Raw genomic sequence first — 22,862 nt, forward strand, 5'->3', positions numbered from 1 at the left:
AAATACTTTTCTTTTTCGAAATAATTAAGTACGTACATATCGGTGGTGCTGTAAATGTCTTCGACGTTTTACATAGTAGGCCTACTACTATCCATGAAAGTTGTAATTCAATAAGGAAATGATAACAGATAGTGTATATAAAAGTCAAAATTAGACTACTCGCCTAATACGCAGTAGCTGCAAATACGCGGTTTACTCACAGTTCCTTGAAGAGCGTCTTGTCAGGGTTTATAATAATAATAATAATAATAATAATAATAATAATAATAATAATAATAATAATAATAATAATCTTTTCGTTATGCGCCTGGTATTATTTTATTTACGACTACACACATGGAAGTAAAATGTTAGGATTTTACCAATAAGAACAGGAAATCCATGTGGTTGAAAGAAGACGAAATAGGCTATGATATAACAAGACATATGGAACAGATGGACGAAATATGTAGAAGAGTTATATATGAGACAGAGAATCGTCCAGATGACTTAGCTGTAGAAGACGAAGCAGACGTAGGCTATATCAGAAGACGAAAATGGACCTTCTATTCTAAGAAAAGACGTTGAACTAGCGCTCAGGGAAATGAAGAGTGGGAAAGCAGCAGGAGTTGTTGGAATCCCACTGAATTAGTGAAATGCTTGGGTGAAGACAAGAAGCAAATTCTGTCATTACGCAAGGAAATACATGAGAAAGGCGAATGACCTGAAGATTTCACGGAGACAGTGTTGCTGCCGATACCGAAGAAAAGTAATGCCAAGAATTGTAACGGGTTCAGGACTACCAGCCTGATATCGCACTCGGCGAAGATCTCCTGCGAATACTGAATTGACGTTTATATTCTGAGATGGAAGAAGAGCAGTTTGGCTTCAGGAAGGGAAAAGGTACAAGAGATGCAGTTGGACTGCTGCGAACAATTGGCGAAAGATACCTAGAGAAGAATGAGAAGTGTATGTAGTATTTGTGAACCTGGGAAAGGCTTTTGACAGAGTGGATTGGAATAAACTTACGAGGATCCTAAAGAAAAATGTGTCTGGGTTGGAAAGATTTCGCGAATAAAACTAGAATTACTGGAATTCGTTTAAAAACTTGAATTACATTTTTTTTTTGTTGTTGTAGGAATTCGCAATTTAAGGAAGGAAGCATAAAGAAATTGTTTTTAAAAACTGGCAAAATACAAACAAAATTGGCGTGAACGCGTCTCACGGATTTCACTGATTTCCTCCAACATGTTGTTAGCTTCAACATTACAAAAATCAATAAGCTACTAACAATAATTCAATTTCAACGTGATAAAAGATTGAACTGTTACGAAACGCATAAAATGTGTCAATAGAAGGAATGTGCAATTTTCCCGCACTCATTTTTTGATCGCACTTGACCTTCACGGCGCGAACTATGAATCCAGCACGCTGAATGGCCTTAGCAACAGGACTGCATGCGTTGTGTGAAAGTGGCATAAGTGCACAAGAATTACACTCAATTGTCATGCTCTTCACGTCCACAGGCTAGATCTGTAGTAATCATCAGACGCTTTCAGAGTTAGTGCTTCATTCTCCTCTGTAGATTTGAGGGTTGCCATGTTTTCAGAATGCAAATAAATGACAGTTACAGAACTTAACTACAGAAAAACAATAGGAACTTCTAAGACAGAAAGAAATCTGTGAACACAATCTCAGAACATTAGCCTACTAGAACGTTAAAGCACATTATAGCCCAAAGAAACAATTACATAGTCTTACACCATTAATGGCCAGTTTGTCCAAGTAATGTTTAATTTTGCTTAACGAGTGTTAAATTAACAGTCTGTTTATTTTTAACGCTTTGTTAATGTATTTTCCATTTGTTCAACATAATTTTGTTTAAGATAACCAACACTTAACTATAACGTCTGTTAGCACTAAAATTTTTAAATTTATATATCTTCTCACCATTCGTGAGCTGCCACAAGGGACAAAGAGTACTTAACCATAGACATTTTTACAAGTTCATGAAAAACCATTAATTTTGTTTTAACAATGAAATTCTTGCAAGTACATAGCTGCAAATAATTTTTGTTTGGTTGTTTTTTTTTTTTAGATTAGTGGAAATATACCTATTTTTAGAAAGGTAAGTGTTACAAAAAAGTAAAGAATGCTACTGAACTTAGTTTGATTTCGAATATAGGTGATGCTTCAGGAGAGCAATTGATCCTTTCAATGCAGCTAAGGTTACAATCGGAATAATAGATGTAGGTATTTCAAGCCTCTTAAACACATCTTTCATGAAGAGAGTAGCGGTACCTCTTGCTCCAACCAGAAGTCCGATTACTTCAAGCTCTTTTAGTTGGTAATGATTCTACACATGTAAGTCAATTTTTGATTGGCTAAAATTAATCTTTAAATTCTATATTATAGAGTGAGTCATGAAACTTGCATAAAATGACAACCTGTTATAGTAGGCCACGCTCCATAAACAAACAGTTGACAAATGAAAGTTGTAGGTGACGTACTGAATAATAATTACAAAGTAAGGTTATATTTCCTCATTGCTATTATGGATACGAAATACGAAAGAAATAAAATAGCACTGATGTATCTAAACAGTCCAAAGTATTTTTTAAATGTTATATTACCAGTCATAAGCTAAACATTCCTTACAGAGAGACACAAAACATTAATTTCGCAACTTCTGTTCGAACTGCTGTGGAGACATCGGCCATATTTAACTAACTGTTAAACGAGTTAACTGGCGGAAATCCTAAATTTAAAATTAACAAACTGTTAACAATCTGTTAAACCAAACTAGTGTTGAAAACATACAATTTTATTAATTAACAAACTGTTTAGAGTTTAACAGTTGTTAAATTTTCTAACAACACTTGGAAAAACCGGCCATAAATCTGTTATATTAATAACTGTCACTTTATATGTATTAATAACATTATAATGGACATTAATGCGAAGAAGTAATTATTGCAGAGCTTGTATTTATACAGACTAGTAAATGAAGCTCTGTTTTTATAAGTGTAACATGTCTGTTTCATGTGTATGAGAAACACTCATTTTGGTTTGAAACATTTTTCCGCGTCTTCACACATACCAGCAATATTACTAAACCAATATCCATGCACAGCTATTGCTTGGGAATAAAATTACTTTTAACCGAAGCTATATGATTAAATTTATTTTTGTACGACCGTGTTTTTTTTTTTTTTTTTTTTTTTTACATCTATTGTTGTTAGGCCTTGTTAGAATTCCCACACAGAAACATGTTGCTAGGGAAACCATTTTTCATGACATGAAGCTATACTGAAACGGAGCCATTACAGTGCACTTATTGTTACCTAGTTACCATTACATTATAGTTTTGCAAAGGCTTTGGAATAATATTGTTCTAAATTTTCATTGCAAAATATAGGTATTGTATTTGTGATTTTAAAAATACGATCGTGCAAAAAAATATTGTACAATACACGTTTGTGAAATGCATTACAAAATCTCAGAAATTTAAAAACCCGCTCTGCCCGTTTTTCAAACTTTGCCTCGATTTTGTAAAAAGCACTTCCCAACCTTGTATCGTAATATAATATTGTTTCGTTGTCACGTTACAAAAGACATTGACATCAATAAAAAGTGACGGTTTCTTGTCGTAATCCTACAACACGATATCAGTACGAACAGTAAGGGAAAAAAATCATTGAAGAATATACCCGTGACATGTAAATAGGGATTTTCTGTGACTCGTTTGGCTTTCATACGGGACAAGTTTTGCAGGCCTGAAATATGGGGCATTCCGTACAATGCGAGACATCTGGAAACTCTAATAGATCCTGTGGGGGACTTTTATAGACGGAATATGTATTGGGGTTTAAATCATTTTAGAGGCGTGCTTGTATTGAAAATGTTCTGGAGGAACGAGCTAATAGCTCCGTGGAAGCGATCGGCAGCTTCAGTTGCATGCAGATGTCGGAACTAAACAGAAATGTGCCTCCGTCAGCATGTTCTAATTCAGTTTATGAAATGACGTCGCGAAATGAAATTGTGCAAGAGTTGGATATTTTTTCCTTGTGTAATTCCATCATCTGTCGCATGTTTGATAAGTCCACGACGTAAACAGGGCTCTGCGTATGTATAACTCGGCCGTGAGAGATAATGCCAATATTTGTAACGACTGAACTCTGCCGCAGGGTTGCCATACGTACGACTATAGTCGTACTCTTACGACTATTTTGACTAATTGTACGAGGTATGACCGAACTTTATGTCGTACGCAATTTTGTACGACTATTTTACTGAAAGGATAAAATTATTTTGGAACCTATAATGTTGGTCTATAATTAAAATTAACGGTTAATTCGTCCGTTTTCTAGACAACTTATCTTTATTCTGTATGTAGGGGTAAAAGAAGCTTTGAAAATGAAAGTATTTTATCAATATAATAGTATCGCAGTACGATTAAGAAGTCTAAAAGCGCCGACATTTTTAGTGATGTCGGGTTTGAGTCGATTGTAGATGGATTCATTTGATGTAATCTTCAGCTGCCACATCGACTGATATTAAGTATCTGCCGTCGTGCCTGCCAAAAATAAAGTTTCTGCTGGCTTTCAATATAGCCTAATAATGTTGTTTCCGACAAAGCGTCATCGTGCATGCTTTACGGAAATGATAGTATCGACGAAGAAATTGTAATTTGAATACTAAATGTCACTGTGGATATCAACTATAATAAAATTAGTAATATTCTTGATTGGATGAAGAAATGGATGCTGATTTGTTTTAATGTTGAAAGTCATTGTGGATGTGAACAATAGTTAGTAATATTCGTAATTGGAACTAAAGTTTTGTGGTAGAATTATATATATATATATATATATATATATGCGTCCAGTAATGGAATATGGTGCTGCATGTTGGGATCCTTACAGATTAGAACATATTAAGACACTGGAAAAGTTTCAAAAACGGGCTCTTAAGTGTTGTCGGAAAAATTCACCATTAAAATGGGACACACTCACGGACAGGAGAACGCGAATTCGATTATGCGCACTGTTCAAAACATACAGAGGTGAGCCTGCCTGGAGAGAAATAAAAAATAGGTTGCAGCCGCCAAATTACTCTTCAAGGAACGACCACTCATATAAATTGAGGGAAAGAAGACAGAGGACGGACACTGGAAAGTTTTCTTTTCTCAATCGTACTATCAGGGACTGGAAGCTTTACCTGCAGACTTACTAAAGGCTTTACCAACAACCAAAAATGCATTTAAAAATATGCTTAAGGACCTTACTAATAGACGGTAATTATACACAGTATTTAAAGGGTGTAAATGATATGTTGTTATTGAAGTGTTGTATCAGTGAAGAAGTATGTCGTGTCAGTGAAGTGTGTTGTGTAAGTGAAACGTGTTCCTGTCAGGGAAGCTTTATAGTTTATAGTGGCAGTGCAAAGTATTTGAACAGTGAAATGTTTTTGAAGTGTTAGTGAAATCAGGATAGAATCAGTGAAATGTATCGTAGTTCCAGTGCAGTGAGTGAGTTGACAGCGAAATGAGTGTAATGTTGAAAGGTACTTGTGCAGATATGAACATATCATACTCGTGGGTTTTAGTTCGATCTTAGTTTTAAGATACAAATTAGAATATTTCAAATGTTATTTTAAGTGATCGTTTCATTTAATTTAGTATATTCCCTGTTGTTGTTATTATTATTATTATTATTATTATTATTATTATTATTATTGTTATTATTATTAATTATTGTTAGTATTAATTAGGAGTATTATTATTAATTGTATTTTAATTAATAAGTTTATTATTGTCATTATTGAGTGTGATTAGTTACCACTGCCACCGGGTATATACCCATTGCAGTGTGAATAAATACATATATATATATATATATATGTACACACATTTATATACTACAGTATATATATATATATGAACCAAGTTTTTTTGGTTGTTATGTGAAATATATTTGTGCGCACTATGTATAAAAATAATAAAATGATGAATGTACCGGTACGACAATTTTATGCTGAAGTACGACATTTTTCATAAGTTGGTACGACGATTGCGTTTCCTTTATCTGGCAACCCTGCTCTGGCGTCTTAGTGTTCCGAATGGAACTCTTTTCAGTATTTCTGAGTCTAGACTTTGGTTTTCACTTCATTCGCTTTCAGAGTTGCGCAGTTCTATGGATTAGGTCCATTCGCCCGTGTAGGCCTACTTGTTATCTCGAACGAGGGTAAATATTTTATGTCGCCTAGAGATAACTTGCAGGGCGATTTACATACTTACTTCAGTGCTTCGAAAATATTTCACGGTGGTGAGGTCCGATAAACGTCAGTACGAAGCGTAGTTGTAGTTCCTACACAACAGGAATCCCAGTGGCCAAGGAAAGAATTCCTCGAGCCATGGGTTCGTGTCCTGTTTGCTAGCCAACGTCGGAGTTTCAGTATGTGTGAGAATAGCAGAAGCGAAGAGGCAGAGGAAAAGCAATGTAGAAATATTATTTGATTCCGGTAGAGCGTTAGAGTGGTCTGCCCGGTGTTGCCAGGTTGCTGTAACCAAAAATTCCTACTCTCCTTACAGAATGTTTCTGCAAAAATGATTCTTATGTAATATAAGAAATTCTCTTGAACAAAATATTTTAAGTGTTACATCTTTTGCAATTTTGTTTTGTCATGTGGAAGATGTCTGATTTATTTGTACAAAGTGTTCCAAACATTTTAGATCCGTACTGTATTTTTTTCGTGAACCTTCGACAAGCCGCGTCTTGAGTTCACTTCTTGGCTAGACGTTCCTTTTGCATTAATTACCCTTACTAAAGCTTTCAGTCTTGCGAAACCAAACTTCTTTATTTAGTTTATTTTACGACGCTTTATCAACAGGAATGGTTATCTAGCGTGTGAATGAAGTGAAGGTGATAACGCCAGCGAAGTGAGTCCAGGGTCCAGCGCCGAAAGTTACCAGCATTTGCTCTTAAGGGTTCGGGGAAACCCCTGGAAAAATCCTCAATCAGATAACTTCTCCAAACCAGGATTTGAACCCGGGCCCGCTCGTTTCACGGCTAGACATGCGACGAACGAAACCAGCCGTTAGAATCTGGTTCCGAAAGCCAGGAATCTCAGAATGTCTGGCCGCGGTTTTTCATTTTTAGCTAATTCGCCAAGGAGTTTTATTTTCTTCGTGGAAATAAATTGAACCGATCCATAGCTGGAAAAATTCATATTGGAAAACAGTAAATTTATCACGACAAGAGAAACTATTTTAATGACAAGCACAAGAAAAGCTGAACTCTCACAGACGACCCCGTGATGAATTGAGGCCTGCTGCAATGATGCAAAAACAGAAAATGTAATCAGGAACTACGGCAAGTCCCCATCTCTGATATAAGAAAGCATGTGTTGATATGTGACTATGGCTGACGTAATCACAAATACTTTGTAAATGTGTTTCAGATTCCTAGAGCTGTAAAATTTATAATTAAAATACATGGCGATTGTTGTGGATATTAACAAAAGGATGAGGAAAACTCTACAGTTTGGCCAGTTTTACGAAAAAAAAATCCCTCAATCCATACTAGGGTTAAAATATCCCTAGATAGGGATTTATCTTGCACCTAGCAACACCGGGTCTGCCCAGAATCTGGCAATCAGTATGCACCTCTCACCACTTGTTTACACAGTTGTTATCGCCTGAGCGATAGTGGGTTGGGTTATCTCTGTGCTGATAAGTTACGCAGGCCTCCTGCCAAATCTGAGACTGAACAATCTCTGCTGTTCAAATTTAATAGCCAGCATGAGGCCTGGCCTTGCTCTACACATCACCGAACTCCCCTGCAGCTTGCAGGATTCCTTTTATCTTTCCACGTAGGCATTACCGCGGTCCTACGAGCTACCACGAGTCCACGGTACCAGAGACAGGCAAACTGTCGATCAGGCTTGCCCATGACTGGTTACGTTCGTGAGCCCGCCTGCAACCTTCCCTCACAAGCAGCCGCAGTGGCGTATACTGGTTAAAGGGTTTGGGCTACCGCTGACCCTATTATTACACAAAATATATATGTAACAATTACTTTAATTTTAATTACTATGGTAAAACTAATAATACAGAATTATTACATTATGTTATATTATAAACTTTTTCTTTTGTAATTTCCTTGGGCTACCGCCGGTAGCCCCGGTAGCCCGCAAAATACGCCCCTGCAAGCAGGCAGGCAGTGTGGTTGCACGTGACTCCCAAACAGTCCTAAGATTGACCCGAAAGGACTGTTGGGTTCCGCCGACCTGCGCCAGACTGCTGCTTTCTGATGCTTGATAAATATGAACCAAGTCATTCAAACCTGACAAGAAGCCTATAGATATAGACAAACTACTGAAAACTTAATTTGTTGTCTTCTGAAACGTACCGTTAATAAAGACAAAGAAAACTATTTCTCGTCAACATAATATCCATTAAATGCCAACAGTTATTTTAAAGTACTTGCACTTTCCTTTTCATCGTAGTAATATAAATTTAATGCAAACCATTCAAACTTTCAGCTTCATAAATAAAAAGAAATCTGTCCCTCATAAGTTAAATAGCAAATCAATATTCTGAAGAATGAAAAACATTTATACATTTTACAGGTATTCGTGAGGTTTTTAATTATTGATAAGGAAAAAATTAAAATGAAATATTTTTCTATAATAGTTGATATTCATAATAATTGTTACCAATATCTTTTCAACATATTTCCTTCTCTCTCCTCTCCTCTCCTCTCCTCTCCTCTCCTCTCCTCTCCTCTCCTCTCCTCTCCTCTCCTCTCCTCTCCTCTCCTCTCCTCTCCTCTCCTCTCCTCTCCTCAACATAATATCCATTAAATGCCAACAGTTATTATAAATTACTAGCACTTTCTTTTTCATCGTAGTAATATAAATTTAATGCAAACCATTCAAACTTTCAGCTTCATAAATAAAAAGAAATCTGGCCCTCAGAAGTTAAATAGCAAATCAATATTTTGAAGAACGAAAAACTTTTATACATTTTATAGGTATTCGTGAGATTTTTAATTGTTGACAAGGAAAAAGTTAAAATGAAATATTTTTCTATAATCCCTTCCCTTCCCTTCCCTTCCCTTCCCTTCCCTTCCCTTCCCTTCCCTTCCCTTCCCAACTAGTCACAAGTTACGAAATGTTACTATTTTGTTGAGTCAGATGCACTTTGTAGGAATATGAAATGTATGATATTGTCTTATTATTTTATGAATTCTGTAGCGCAATAAATCGTAAAACTGTGTTTCTTTAATCAAGAAATATCTACCGTGTTAGACCATAAGATAAAGATTTTTTGAAGTGACTAAATAGCCAACGAACTTGGGTTTCAAACTAGTACTGTTTCATCTTAACCAGCGCAGACTGGCTTCCGTGAATGCAAGTCACTCTACCTTATAACACGAGCAAACAGGCAGGCTTTCTTGGGTCCCGCCTGGACTGAACCTATAAAACCCGGGCTCAATGGGTTCAGGCTAAAAGTTAACTTGCTTTGTAGCGTCACCGGAACCCAAGCCTGACGGCAACCGGGTACGGGCGTGAGTCTTGTGTGATTTGCCGGTCTCTACACGGTATATAGCACTACCACCAGTAACTAATGACCACATACCAAGCTCGGTGGTGACCTGCAGCCGACTCTACATCGGAGCGAACCCGAAATATGGGAAAGAAACGGAGATGACTATGAAAGTGGGGAAGTGTAATTACCTTGTTATGAGTTCGAGGCCCAACGCCGAATACTTCTACTACAACATAGATGAAATGGAATGCGCAACCTATGCTTTTTATGTTGACGGATCCATAATTTGTTTTTGTACATTGAGAGGTTATGTGCATTTCCTGAAAGGAAGCATCCAGCCATCCGGAATGTCTCGTCTACTTATATACGCCATTTCAACAATAACGATGACGTATTAATTAATAAATGAATAATGTATTTTGATGTTTCTTTATTTTAGTTATTTATATCTTTACACAAGGAGTCTGTGTTAAAAACAGTTGCTGTAGATCTGTGATTTCGGCATCAGATGAACTTTAAAAAATGTTGCGTGAAACTTTTTTAACGTATATTTTTATTTGGTATATTTTACGACGCTTTATCAACTGTAATGGTTATTTAGCGTCAGAATGAGATGAAGGTGGTAATGATACCTAAATGAGTTCGGGGTCCAGCATTTTTTGCTCTTAATGGATTGAGGGATGATCCCGGAAAATGCTTTCCGAGATAAAAATTATTTTATATGGAACATTTCATAGCGTGTTTTGGGAAAGCCATTGATTTAATTCCCAACATCTTCGGTCAATGTAAGAGAGCAGTGTATTATGATAATAAGTTATCAAAAGGATTTCAGTTTTGTCCTGTGAATAAGCATAAACTTGATTCAAACAAATGTAACTTTGTGAAATTCCTTTGTGCGAGATCGTGCGTATTTGCTTGTTTTCCGCACAAAACCAATCCGCGGTAAGTCTAAAATTCCACATTCAGTATTCCCAACCTAACACACATAACAATTTCCCTCTTCTTACCGCTTAAGTGACATATTCATTTTACTGCTTTAGGCTTTTAACATATTATTTTTAGAGATGTTTAACATAGTAATAATTATAAATTGGAAACTTACCACTGCAATTTCACCTAAATTGCACTGTTAATTATTGTTTTTAAATATTTGCAAAAATTAAGTAAACTCTACAACTCCACTAAAGTTACTGCATTCGTGATGCAAGTAACATCAAGGAAGCCGTGAAAAAATCAACAAGATTCCAGATTCCGATGTTATTACTGCAATATGTTATATAAATAATATTGTTAAAATATTAAAATGAAAAATCATTACATAACCTTACCGTTTGTTTTAAGTTCGCATTTATAGACTGGGGGAAAAAAAAAGACAGACGTATATCACGGCCTGCTGCAGTATAGTAAACACAGAAAACATTTTAAAGCAACAATGTTGAAGATAGATATTTTTGTTTCGCAAATTTGCCGTCATTGAACAGAAACCAAGATGGAGATTTCATTGCAACTAATTAGAAATTCGTCTTTCAGGTATGTAATAAACGATCTTCGCACAAAATAATGTACGATACACGAGCGGTATGTTTTCTTTCAATTCTCGGAAATTAAAAAAAACTCAACTACGTTTCGCTTTTTCAAACTTTTCCTCGAACATGAAAACTTCAACATACCGCTCTTGTAACGCATATTACTATTTCAGAATGAAAAGTTACATTTGTTCAGATCAAATTTCTCTTTATTTAAAGGACAAAACTAAAATTCTTTAAATAATTTATTATCATAATACAGTGATGTCTTAAATTAACTGAGCAAATTGGGAATTAAATCAGTGGTTTTCCCAAAACACGCTATGAAATGTTTCATATAAAACAATTTTTATCTCGAAAAGGAAGCAAAAACTCGAGCAAAATTGTATTATTTTTTGTTTGTTTGAAATATCTAAAGAATAACCCCCTGAAATTAATGACATTACTTACGATTTACTCTGTATATAGATTTAGTACAGCCGCCCTAATTTTAATTTAATCAAACATTGTTATTCGTACACAAATGGGGTGATTAACAAATGCGGAGAGTATAAAGACAAATAGTTAATTTAACACAGTCTAATTTTGTTCTAAAGTAGTTAACTGTGATATTAATGTCCAATTCTCTGTAATGACCAATGGCATATTATTTACTCATTACAGTTACTTAAAACAACTCATTGACGTCGTGTTTGTATGTGAATATTTTCGACTATCAATATTATTATTGCGTTGTTGTATCGAGACAGGCCTCACGGAATGAGGAGCGATTACGAAGTGTCGTGTAATCGGCTAGACAAGCATGATTCACATAGTCACTTGCTTCTTACCTTTATACGTAATGTTTCTCTGACGACAAGCGGTTTTACAGTGAGGGTCACATAAGAACACAACAAATATCGGCGTCTAGTCAGTGTTGCCAACTGTTAACATCTGTTACCATATATCACACGATCTTTCGTACTAAATGACTTATTTACTTACCGTACTTTATGTTGGAAGGTTATTCTAAATAATTCAATAATTTGTAACATATTTTCGTAGGCAAACTATACGAGAAAGGGATCAACATGTCAAATATTTTGTTTGGCATTACGAAATTCATTGGTTTGACTCATGAAACCTAACCTAAAAATGTATTTTGTTTGACCACATGAAATTATTATTACTAACTCCGAAAACTTACCTGGCCATAGTCTTGAATTATAACCACAACGCAACACAAAATAACTATTATGTATTAATATTAATACTGATATTAATTAATTATTAGTATGTTCAAATTTCACTAGCTTCCAGTAACAGGCTCAGAAATCTAGTACAATTTCAATTTCATGGAACTCCAGTACCGACAAATATTGTCGATATTTGTCTCAGCTGCCAACATACTAGTTACAAAATCACTACCATCTGTAGTATTTGCTAGTATCGAAATTCGAAAAGAAGTTGGCAAAAGAAAATTCAACCTGCAAACTAGAAAATCACCACAATCCACTAGCATATGTAGTAATGGGGAAAAATGGTTAGGTTTCACCCTTACGGTATGAAGTAAGCTGACCCGGACTATACATGCTATGCACTCGTGAGGGCATTTTACATCAGTGACGAACACTGATGCGATAGCCATGCTACTCCTGTCTTCTTATAAATGTATGCTGTCTACGAAATCAACAGATCGAAGTATTAAATCGCCTGCCTTATGGGACAAATTTGCAGTACCACCCATAATACAGAAGTGGCAACGATTTGCTGCCGAACATGAACTGACAAGTCGGCCTTGGTAGCGTAGTTGGTATAGCGCTGGTCTTCTATGCTCGAGGTTGCGGGTTCGATGGCATTTAAGTGTGTTTAAATGCGACAGGCTCATGTCAGTAGATTTACTGGCATGTAAAAGAACTCCTGCGGGACAAAATTCCAGCACACTGGCGGCGCTGATATAACCTCTGCAGTTGCGAGCATAGTTAAATAAAACATAATTTAATAGGACATTATGCAACGAGCCTACAATGACAGTAATTAAGACGCGAGTATGTTTCTTTATGAAACGAGCGCAAGCAAGTTTCATAATTTTCATACGAGCGTCTTAATTACCATTATAGGCTCGACCATATTTCTAACTTGAAATTATTCATAAGTTTTCATGTTATGGTTATGTGACGAACGGAACTGACCTGAATTGTGAGATGTGCGCAGACGCGGAAGTATTGATTTTTTCCCGAGGCACGAATATCATTGACCTTGATATAACCTAGACAACATTAGTCTTGATATAACCTGGAAATTGATTTAGAATTGAAAAACGAGATGACAAATTGAATTTATTTGAATATTATTTACAATTAACGCTAATTATTATAGTAACAGAACATAACCTTCTGCGACAGTATTGGATTTCCAGCCTCCATGACTTTTCGCTAATTGTCTTTCGATTGTATATCCGAGAATAATCGATACTGGCGGGTTTATAACGGTACAAAGGCGATTTGTCATTGGCTGAACAACTGAATTATAATGAATAGGTGTACTTTAATGAGGTGCATTAAAGGGCTACTACCAGGTGTATAATTACTACATTTCGGGATGGTCGAGCATAAAAAATTTAAACTGACAGTGGGAAACTATATTTTAGACCGCCATGTTGGAGGAGTGGGTCAGCGAGTGCGAGATGCGGTATATCAACAAGTGCCTCATTATCAGCTCAGCTGTTTGTGAATCCTACAGTCCGCTGTGCAAAGAAGAAAAGAAATGACATGGCAAGTACCCAACTGCCGGCTGCACAGCTGCGTGGCTGAATCAAGGTCGTCGAGCGAGCGAGCTGGCGTGACACTGCCAATACCAACACGACACCGAACAGCCTTTTCGGTTTAAAAACAAAGACTCTTGCAAGGTGGCGGTGGTTAGGGCTGTGTAGTAAGGTTTTACCAGACACCCTGCATTTTCCGGGGACAATCCCCAAATTTTGTTTTTTGTTTCCGGATAAAATTCGTCTCCTTAATGTCCCCAGATTTATTTACGCCCAGATATGCTGGATTTTCATTGCTAAATTAATATGATTCAGTGATCCTTGCACATTGTTATGGACGAATTTTGCAAATAAAACTTCGCCGCTTTTCCATAATCAAAACTGAAGGTGAGGGCGTGACTGCAGTCGAGTCTTGTGTTGGTATGGAAGTTAATAAAAAAGTTCAACTGGAGCAAAGAAAATAAATTTATTCCATCAATTAAGCAATGTTTGCCATCCCTAGAAGAAATTCTTATTCCACGACATGGTTGTCAGTGTCTCTTGTGCATTTCATGAAAATGCTGTTAAATATCTCAGTGTCTGGATTATTCATTCACAAGATAAGATATCTGTGGAATGTATCTTGCTAAGAACTCCTCCAGAAAGAGAAGAAATTAAAGAGGCAGTTCATTATTTTTCTTAAAATGTAATATGGACTTGACCTGGACGAAGATAATTTATTTGATGGAATTTCCTGCATCGGAAGAGCGAAGTTAAATCAAAATGATGAAATATATCGATAACGTCTAGCACACCGAGGAAATATGTACGAACAAGAGCCGCTGTTGAGTAACACCCTGTACCTGTCGTCTGATTGCCTTAATGGATCTCTCAAACAGCTTGAGATCTGGCGACGATTCTGATTAGAAAACACTGCGCCATCACGTGATGCTGCATTACAAAGTACACATTCTGGTACCTGCGGCCGGAGAGTAATATGAGCAGTGCAATTACCAGACATTACCAATAAATCACCGTAGAATATGTTAAATTGTCCACGATTACATTTGTGCAGATACCTTTCTTTTAATGAAATAATTATTTTATGTAAACATTTGTTAAATCATTCACGATTACATTCATAGAGATCGCTTTCTTTTAATGAAATAACTATTTTATATAAAGATTTGTTCATTTATCCATATAATATATATCTTTTTTTTTCATAATTGCTGGAGTCTCTATCAGCCCCAACCCTGCGCCCCCCTCCCCCGGTTCATAGCTGAACCATGATCTTTTCATTGCGGCCGATAACCGGATTTGAGAATGCTTGCTTGCTAACAAAGGAATTATAATTTATAAAGTATAGCACAAAAAGTAGATTACTAAATCTCGGTTAATATATTTATTGAAAATTATTGTAATTGCTATGTACATAACGTTTCTACCGAAAGAAGTTTTCTATTGTGGCATACATAATCAGTTTCTATGACAGCATTTTTGGAGACGTAAGATCAATACCCTTTCGTTTGTCAGTTGTCTTACGTAAGAAGAAAATTGTATAAATCTGCAATGTTGCGTTGTTTATAAATAGGCCGTTATTAAAATAAAATACCTTAAATTGCATTGTATTAATTAATGTATACAGGGAGGTAAGCGGGCAAACAAGTGTAAAGAGATATTGGAAACACGTTTTTCCGTGTAAATCACGAAATATATATACACAGAATGTCCCATAACCAGCGTATTTTTGTTTTATTTAGGCCTATCTTAAGAGTAGTTTTGTATTTACATTATAAGATTAACCAAAGCGTACCGTTTGGTGTACTTGAAAATTATACAGCGTGTTACATAAATTCGTAGTAACACAAAGCTATGTTTTTATGGGACACCTTATATTTCAGTTTATAAATGAGTTGTACTCTTTACTTACTTACTTACTTACTGGCTTTTAAGGAACTCGAAGGTTCATTATCGCCCTCACATGAGCCCGCCAGCGGTCCCTATCCTGTGCAAGATTAATCCAGTCTCTATCATCATACCCCGCCTCCCTCAAATCCATTTTAATATTATCCTCCCATCTACGTCTCGGCCTCCCTAAAGGTCTTTTTCCCTCCGGTCTCCCAACTAACACTCTATATGCATTTCTGGATTCGCCCATACGTGCTACATGCTCTGCCCATCTCAAACGTCTGGATTTGTACTCTTTATCTTGATTAAAATTAATAAATTATATAAGCAAGACGTGCCATAGCTTAGGTCATTAACAAAACAAAAACAGTTTGAAAATCCTGTGTACATTTATAGCTATTTCTTGAAAATAAAAGTAACAAATTCCAACCGATTCCTGTAATTAAAAAAAAAAAATGTTACATCCATATTTCTACACAAATATCTGTCAAAAGTTTCATAGTTTGAAGCAAACTAAAATTTACCATGTTAGTATAGGTGGAAATGGCAAAATCGTTAGTTTCAGAAAATGAAAGTGTTTCTTCATGTAAATATAAGTCAGATATAATTAAATAACGCGTATGCAGGTAGAGACGACATAAGCAAGATACATTCATGAGGCTCAGTAGATCAGCTAGGCATGTCACATGGCGCAGATGTTTCCGTTGTGTAATTATTGTACATACGCGCTAGTCCTGCCTCCGCAATAACAGTACAGTGGGGGGGGGGCGAATTTATGCATAGGCAGCTGCCTACCACTGCAAATTTTTAAATAACGAATTTTCCTTTTAAGGGGAGAGGATGGTATTTTTGATGAAAAATGACTAGATTAAAAAAAAAAAAAACAAATTCTTTAAAATACTCTGTGATATGTATGGATCGCCATTTTTAAACTTCCTGCATTATGGATTTTTAAACTTCCTGCATTATGGATTTTTAAATCACTCGCCCACTTTTATTGTTGTTTCCGGTAAATTAAATTAAAATGCCCTTTGATATGAGTGGAATGCATTGCATGACATTTTGTGGGTATTTGTGCCCTTATCGGATGTTGAGACGTCATTTTTAAACTTCCTGCGCTATGGATTTTTAAATCACACGCCCGCTTTTATCGCTTTCCAGTAACTTCATTTTTTTTTTTTTTTGCTACATTGCCAGACAAAATGGATATAATTTCTGAACTATTAAAGATACATGCAAGAAATTTAGAAAACACATTCTTTAGGCTATTAGGAAACTTTTCTCTGTAACAGAATTTTGTTAATTGATTTCATTTTAAAAATACGTCCGTTTGTTTGCAAGAAAGGAAATCAGAAAATTGTTCCTAAATTTTAATTGTTTATTTTACAAACGTAGGGACTAATATCAAAATTCTGTTACAGATAATTTGTAGAACATGCTTTTGCAAATACATTGCAAAAATTGTTTGAATCTATCTTTAAAAACGGTTTAGATATATCGGTTTTAGTACAATCCTGCATTGGGTATATATTTTTTTTAAATTTGGGCCCCTAAATAATTTTTTTTTCAAAATGCTTTTATTTGGTTGAGTTGCCACAGCTATGAGCTCTCTACATACAAAAAATTAATAATTTACACCAAATAGGAAAAAAGTTTAAAAAAATACCATCATCTCCCCTTAAGATGGAAGGCCACTATTATTACTTTCTTAATATGTTGAATGAACGCGGATCTTGGACTACAGGAAGTGTTCCAACACTCGATTAATAGAAATTGATACTTTCGGGCTGTGGTAGTGGTTCATATACGTTGTTTTCAGTGCGGATAACATTATTTATTTGTAGCACTACATGATGGCAGAGTCGTATAGGTCAGTTTCTGTCAGATGCGTTTCCAATTCACTGCGGGCTGAAGCAAGGAGATGCACTATCACCTTTACTTTTAACTTTGCTGTAGAGTATGCCATTAGGAAAGTCCAGGATAACAGAAAGGGCGTGGAATTGAACGGGTTACATCAGCTGCTTGTCTATGCGGATGACGTAAATATGTTAGGAGAAAATCCACAAACGATTAGGGAAAACACGGGAATTTTACTGGAAGCAAGTAAAGAGATAGGTTTGGAAGTAAATCCCGAAAAGACAAAGTATATGATTATGTGTCGTGACGAGAATATTGTACGAAATGGAAATATAAAAATTGGAAATTTATCTTTTGAGGAGGTGGAGAAGTACAAATATTTTGGAGCAACAGTAACAAATATAAATGATACTTGGCAGGAAATTAAACACAGAATAAATATCGGAAATGCCTGTTATTATTCGGTTGAGAAGCTTTTATCGTCCATTCTGCTGTCAAAAAATCTGAAAGTTAGAATTTATAAAACAGTTATATTACCGGTTGTTCTGTATGGTTGTGAAACTTGGACTCTCACTTTGAGAGAGGAACATTGGTTAAGGGTGTTTGAGAATAAGGTGCTTAGGAAAATATTTGGGGCTAAGAGGGATGAAGTTACAGGAGAATGGAGAAAGTTACACAACACAGAACTGCATGCATTGTATTCTTCACCTGACATAATTAGGAACATTAAATCCAGACATTTGAGATGGGCAGGGCATGTAGCACGTATGGGCGAATCCAGGAATGCACATAGAGTGTTAGTTGGGGGGCCGGAGGGAAAAAGACCTTTAGGGGGGCCGAGACGTAGATGGGAAGATAATATTTAAATGGATTTGAGGGAGGTGGGATATGATGATAGAGACTGGATTAATCTTGCTCAGGATAGGGACCAATGGCGGCAATGAACCTCCGGGTTCCTTAAAAGCCAGTAAGTAAGCACTACATGATTAGTGAAATGAAAAAAATATGTACTTATTCAATCGTGTAAATAGTTACAAAATGAAATAGAAAAGTGGGAATTTTCATGTAATATTAAGTTAACTGTACTTTTACTTATAAATAATATTGGCAACATTGACTACAACAAATTTACCCAAACACTAAATTTGCTGTCCGGTTGTTTTGTACTCCAGCGTCCAGCTGCCCAGCTGAACGCGCCTTCAAAATAAATGCAGAATTCATAAGCCTGGTTTTGACGTAGAATACGTTCTTCTCCGCGCTGAGTATGGACGTACGTTCCGGGATCCGTGGTGAAACGAAAAGGGGCAGAAATCCTAATACTGACTGCAACAAGACTATGAGTTACAGCCGAATGCTAATGTTGTTAGTAAGGCCATGTAACTACCTCCCTTCGCTATGGACATGAGGGCGCCGAATTTGCGTGTAAAATTAGCCGTGCCGTGCAGTTTCTCTCAGTAATATCTCGGCATCGAGAGCAGCTGCGCCACTCGTTTGATTTGTAATCGCGAGTTAGTTCTGCAATATTAAAGTGATAACAGACACTTGAGTGAGCCTGTTGTGAGCTGGGACTAATGTCGGAATGTCGCTTCATATTAAGAATAGATAATTATACTGCATGCCCTTCCTTAATTACTTCTCTTATCATCGATCCGTACTTTGCATTTGTAAGCCGGAACAAAAATAGAACATTCAAACCAAGAAAACTAAGATAGTTTCATTCCCGGTGTATCCTGATGCAGCGCAGATATCGAGGCTGAAGTGGAGGAATGCATATGAAGAGATTTTTGCGTGCCTACAGACGATAGAATTGTAGATCCGGCACTGACACTGGGGTTTTTTAATACGTTATTTAACGATCTTGTATCAACGGAGTGGTTATCTAGCGTCTTTGGGATTGGTAATCGCGAATTGAGCTTGTGGGCTCACCATAGGATTATCTGACATTTACCTTAGAGTTGGGAAAACCCCCATTCAGCTAATCAGCCAGAGCGGGATTGGAATCGACGCCGAGTACTTCGGAACACAAACACAAATTTGCGCGATCGAATAGTGGACTACTTACACAACAAGAGCATACATGCGTACAATACGCATGTACGTACAACATGAAGAGTGTTTTTTCCTATCTCAAATACCCAAGCATTCGATGTCAGGCGGTGTATAAGAAGTAGCTGGCATCGATCCCATAAGCCCAAGCAAGCATGCATCCTTACCGTCCAGCAGCGTCGATCAGCTCTGCGCACTGCAGCTGCCTCGAGGGCGATCTCCCAAGTGTTACATGTGACGTTATCTGCCTCACATCAACGCGACTCGCGATCCGTAGAGCGCACTAGCTCCCGTGACAACGTTTCCATGGCAACACTTATAAAGTAATTTTACTCATTAAACATCATTATGTCTGTCATGTTTCCATTACACAACGTATTCTTGTCATGTCTCCGTTACAGTATATTACACAACGTATTGTTGTCTTGTCTCCGTGATAATGTAATATACAACGTATTGTTGTCTTGTCTCCGTGATAATGTTATGTACAACGTATTGTTGTCATGTCTCCGTGATATTGTTGTCTTGTCTCCGTGATAATGTAATATACAACGTATTGTTGTCATGTCTCCGTGATATTGTTGTCTTGTCTCCGTGATAATGTAATATACAACGTATTGTTGTCATGTCTCCGTGATATTGTTGTCTTGTCTCCGTGATAATGTTATGTACAACGTATTGTTGTCATGTCTCCGTGATAATGTTATATACAACGTATTGTTGTCATGTCTCCGTCATATTGTTTTCTTGTCTCCGTGATAATGTAATATACAACGTATTGTTATCATATGTCTTATTATTATTATTATTATTATTATTATTATTAATTGTTTTTTATTAGTTGTGTTTATTATTAATTGTCATTATTGACAATTAGTTACCACTGCCACCGGTTATATACCCATTTGCAGTGTGAATAAATACATACATGTCTCCGTGATATTGTTGTCTTGTCTCCGTGATAATGTAATATACAACGTATTGTTATGTCTCCGTGATTATGTTATATACAACGTATTGTTGTCATATCTCTGTCATATTGTTTTCTTGTCTCCGTCATATTGTTTTCTTGTCTCCGTGATAATGTTATATACAACGTATTGTTGTCTTGTCTCCGTCATATTGTTTTCTTGTCTCCGTGATAATGTTATATACAACGTATTGTTGTCTTGTCTCCGTCATATTGTTGTCTTGTCTCCGTCATATTTTTTTCTTGTCTCCGTGATAATGTTATATACAACGTATTGTTGTCTTGTCTCCGTCATATTGTTTTCTTGTCTCCGTGATAATGTTATATACAACGTATTGTTGTCTTGTCTCCGTCATATTGTTGTCTTGTCTCCGTCATATTGTTTTCTTGTCTCCGTGATAATGTTATATACAACGTATTGTTGTCTTGTCTCCGTCATATTGTTTTCTTGTCTCCGTGATAATGTTATATACAACGTATTGTTGTCTTGTCTCCGTCATATTGTTTTCTTGTCTCCGTGATAATGTTATATACAACGTATTGTTGTCTTGTCTCCGTCATATTGTTGTCTTGTCTCCGTCATATTTTTTTCTTGTCTCCGTGATAATGTTATATACAACGTATTGTTGTCTTGTCTCCGTCATATTGTTTTCTTGTCTCCGTGATAATGTTATATACAACGTATTGTTGTCTTGTCTCCGTCATATTGTTGTCTTGTCTCCGTCATATTTTTTTCTTGTCTCCGTGATAATGTTATATACAACGTATTGTTGTCTTGTCTCCGTCATATTGTTTTCTTGTCTCCGTGATAATGTTATATACAACGTATTGTTGTCTTGTCTCCGTCATATTGTTTTCTTGTCTCCGTGATAATGTTATATACAACATATTGTTGTCTTGTCTCCGTCATATTGTTGTCTTGTCTCCGTCATATTGTTTTCTTGTCTCCGTGATAATGTTATATACAACGTATTGTTGTCTTGTCTCCGTCATATTGTTTTCTTGTCTCCGTGATAATGTTATATACAACGTATTGTTGTCTTGTCTCCGTCATATTGTTGTCTTGTCTCCGTCATATTTTTTTCTTGTCTCCGTGATAATGTTATATACAACGTATTGTTTTCTTGTCTCCGTCATATTGTTTTCTTGTCTCCGTGATAATGTTATATACAACGTATTGTTGTCTTGTCTCCGTCATATTGTTGTCTTGTCTCCGTCATATTTTTTTCTTGTCTCCGTGATAATGTTATATACAACGTATTGTTGTCTTGTCTCCGTCATATTGTTGTCTTGTCTCCGTCATATTTTTTTCTTGTCTCCGTGATAATGTTATATACAACGTATTGTTGTCTTGTCTCCGTCATATTTTTTTCTTGTCTCCGTGATAATGTTATATACAACGTATTGTTGTCTTGTCTCCGTCATATTGTTTTCTTGTCTCCGTGATAATGTTATATACAACGTATTGTTGTCTTGTCTCCGTCATATTGTTTTCTTGTCTCCGTGATAATGTTATATACAACATATTGTTGTCTTGTCTCCGTCATATTGTTGTCTTGTCTCCGTCATATTGTTTTCTTGTCTCCGTGATAATGTTATATACAACGTATTGTTGTCTTGTCTCCGTCATATTGTTTTCTTGTCTCCGTGATAATGTTATATACAACGTATTGTAGAGCTCCACCGCTGTGGAGTAACGGTTAGCAAGTCTTTGAAACGAGTGTCCCGGGTTCAATTCCGGTTTTTCCCGAAGTTTTGCTCCTCAAGCAAATGGAGCAGAATTGCTGGGTAACTTCTGGCGTTGGGCCTCGGGACTTCTTTCGCCTTAATTTCAACTTCACCTAAGAGTGCAGTACCGTAACTTGCATACAGATGACGTCTGAGGGAGCTGCAGGGGACTCTCGGACCTGGGTGATGTGTAGCTGCTGGCTACTTAAAGGAATGCGGTCCTGCGGACTTCAACAGTCATCCCCGTCAGCTCAGCACAATAAGCCTCAGGCTGTAGTGCAAGCCTAGGACCACAGCAGTAATGTTTTCTTACTCGTCCACATCCCGTTGTGTCCTCGTTCAGACGATACAATCACGCACTGTATTGGAAAACACTCTCCGATCAGGGATTTTGTGTCAAGGCACTCGTACAACTGCAGTCGGATTATTCCGCACTTGCGCAGATGTGTGACATCTTGAAAGCCACGTGTACAATAAATAGCACTAACAACACAGCGAGTAGTCAACGCAGAGCCTAAATCACAGTAAACTATAACTAATGCAATACTTATAGCACTATAACATATCAGT

At 36.5% G+C, this 22,862-nt stretch overlaps 1 protein-coding gene across 2 annotated transcripts in view; it reads right to left on the reverse strand.

Annotated features, from left to right (window-relative positions):
• Positions 1–19,901, reverse strand: part of LOC138700884 (allantoinase) — a 42,545-nt gene extending 22,644 nt beyond the window's left edge. Inside the window, exon 1 of one of the 2 annotated variants that reach the window (XM_069827276.1) lies at positions 19,762–19,901. The gene's annotated coding sequence lies outside the window, so the exon portion shown is untranslated. Of the gene's footprint in view, positions 1–11,888; positions 11,968–19,761 lie in introns of those variants that run through there. The other variant, XM_069827277.1, reaches the window with a different exon arrangement.
• Between the last annotated feature and the right edge of the window lie 2,961 nt (positions 19,902–22,862).

The sequence above is a fragment of the Periplaneta americana genome, chromosome 6 (genome assembly GCF_040183065.1).
Source record: "Periplaneta americana isolate PAMFEO1 chromosome 6, P.americana_PAMFEO1_priV1, whole genome shotgun sequence".
NCBI lineage: Eukaryota > Metazoa > Arthropoda > Insecta > Blattodea > Blattidae > Periplaneta > Periplaneta americana.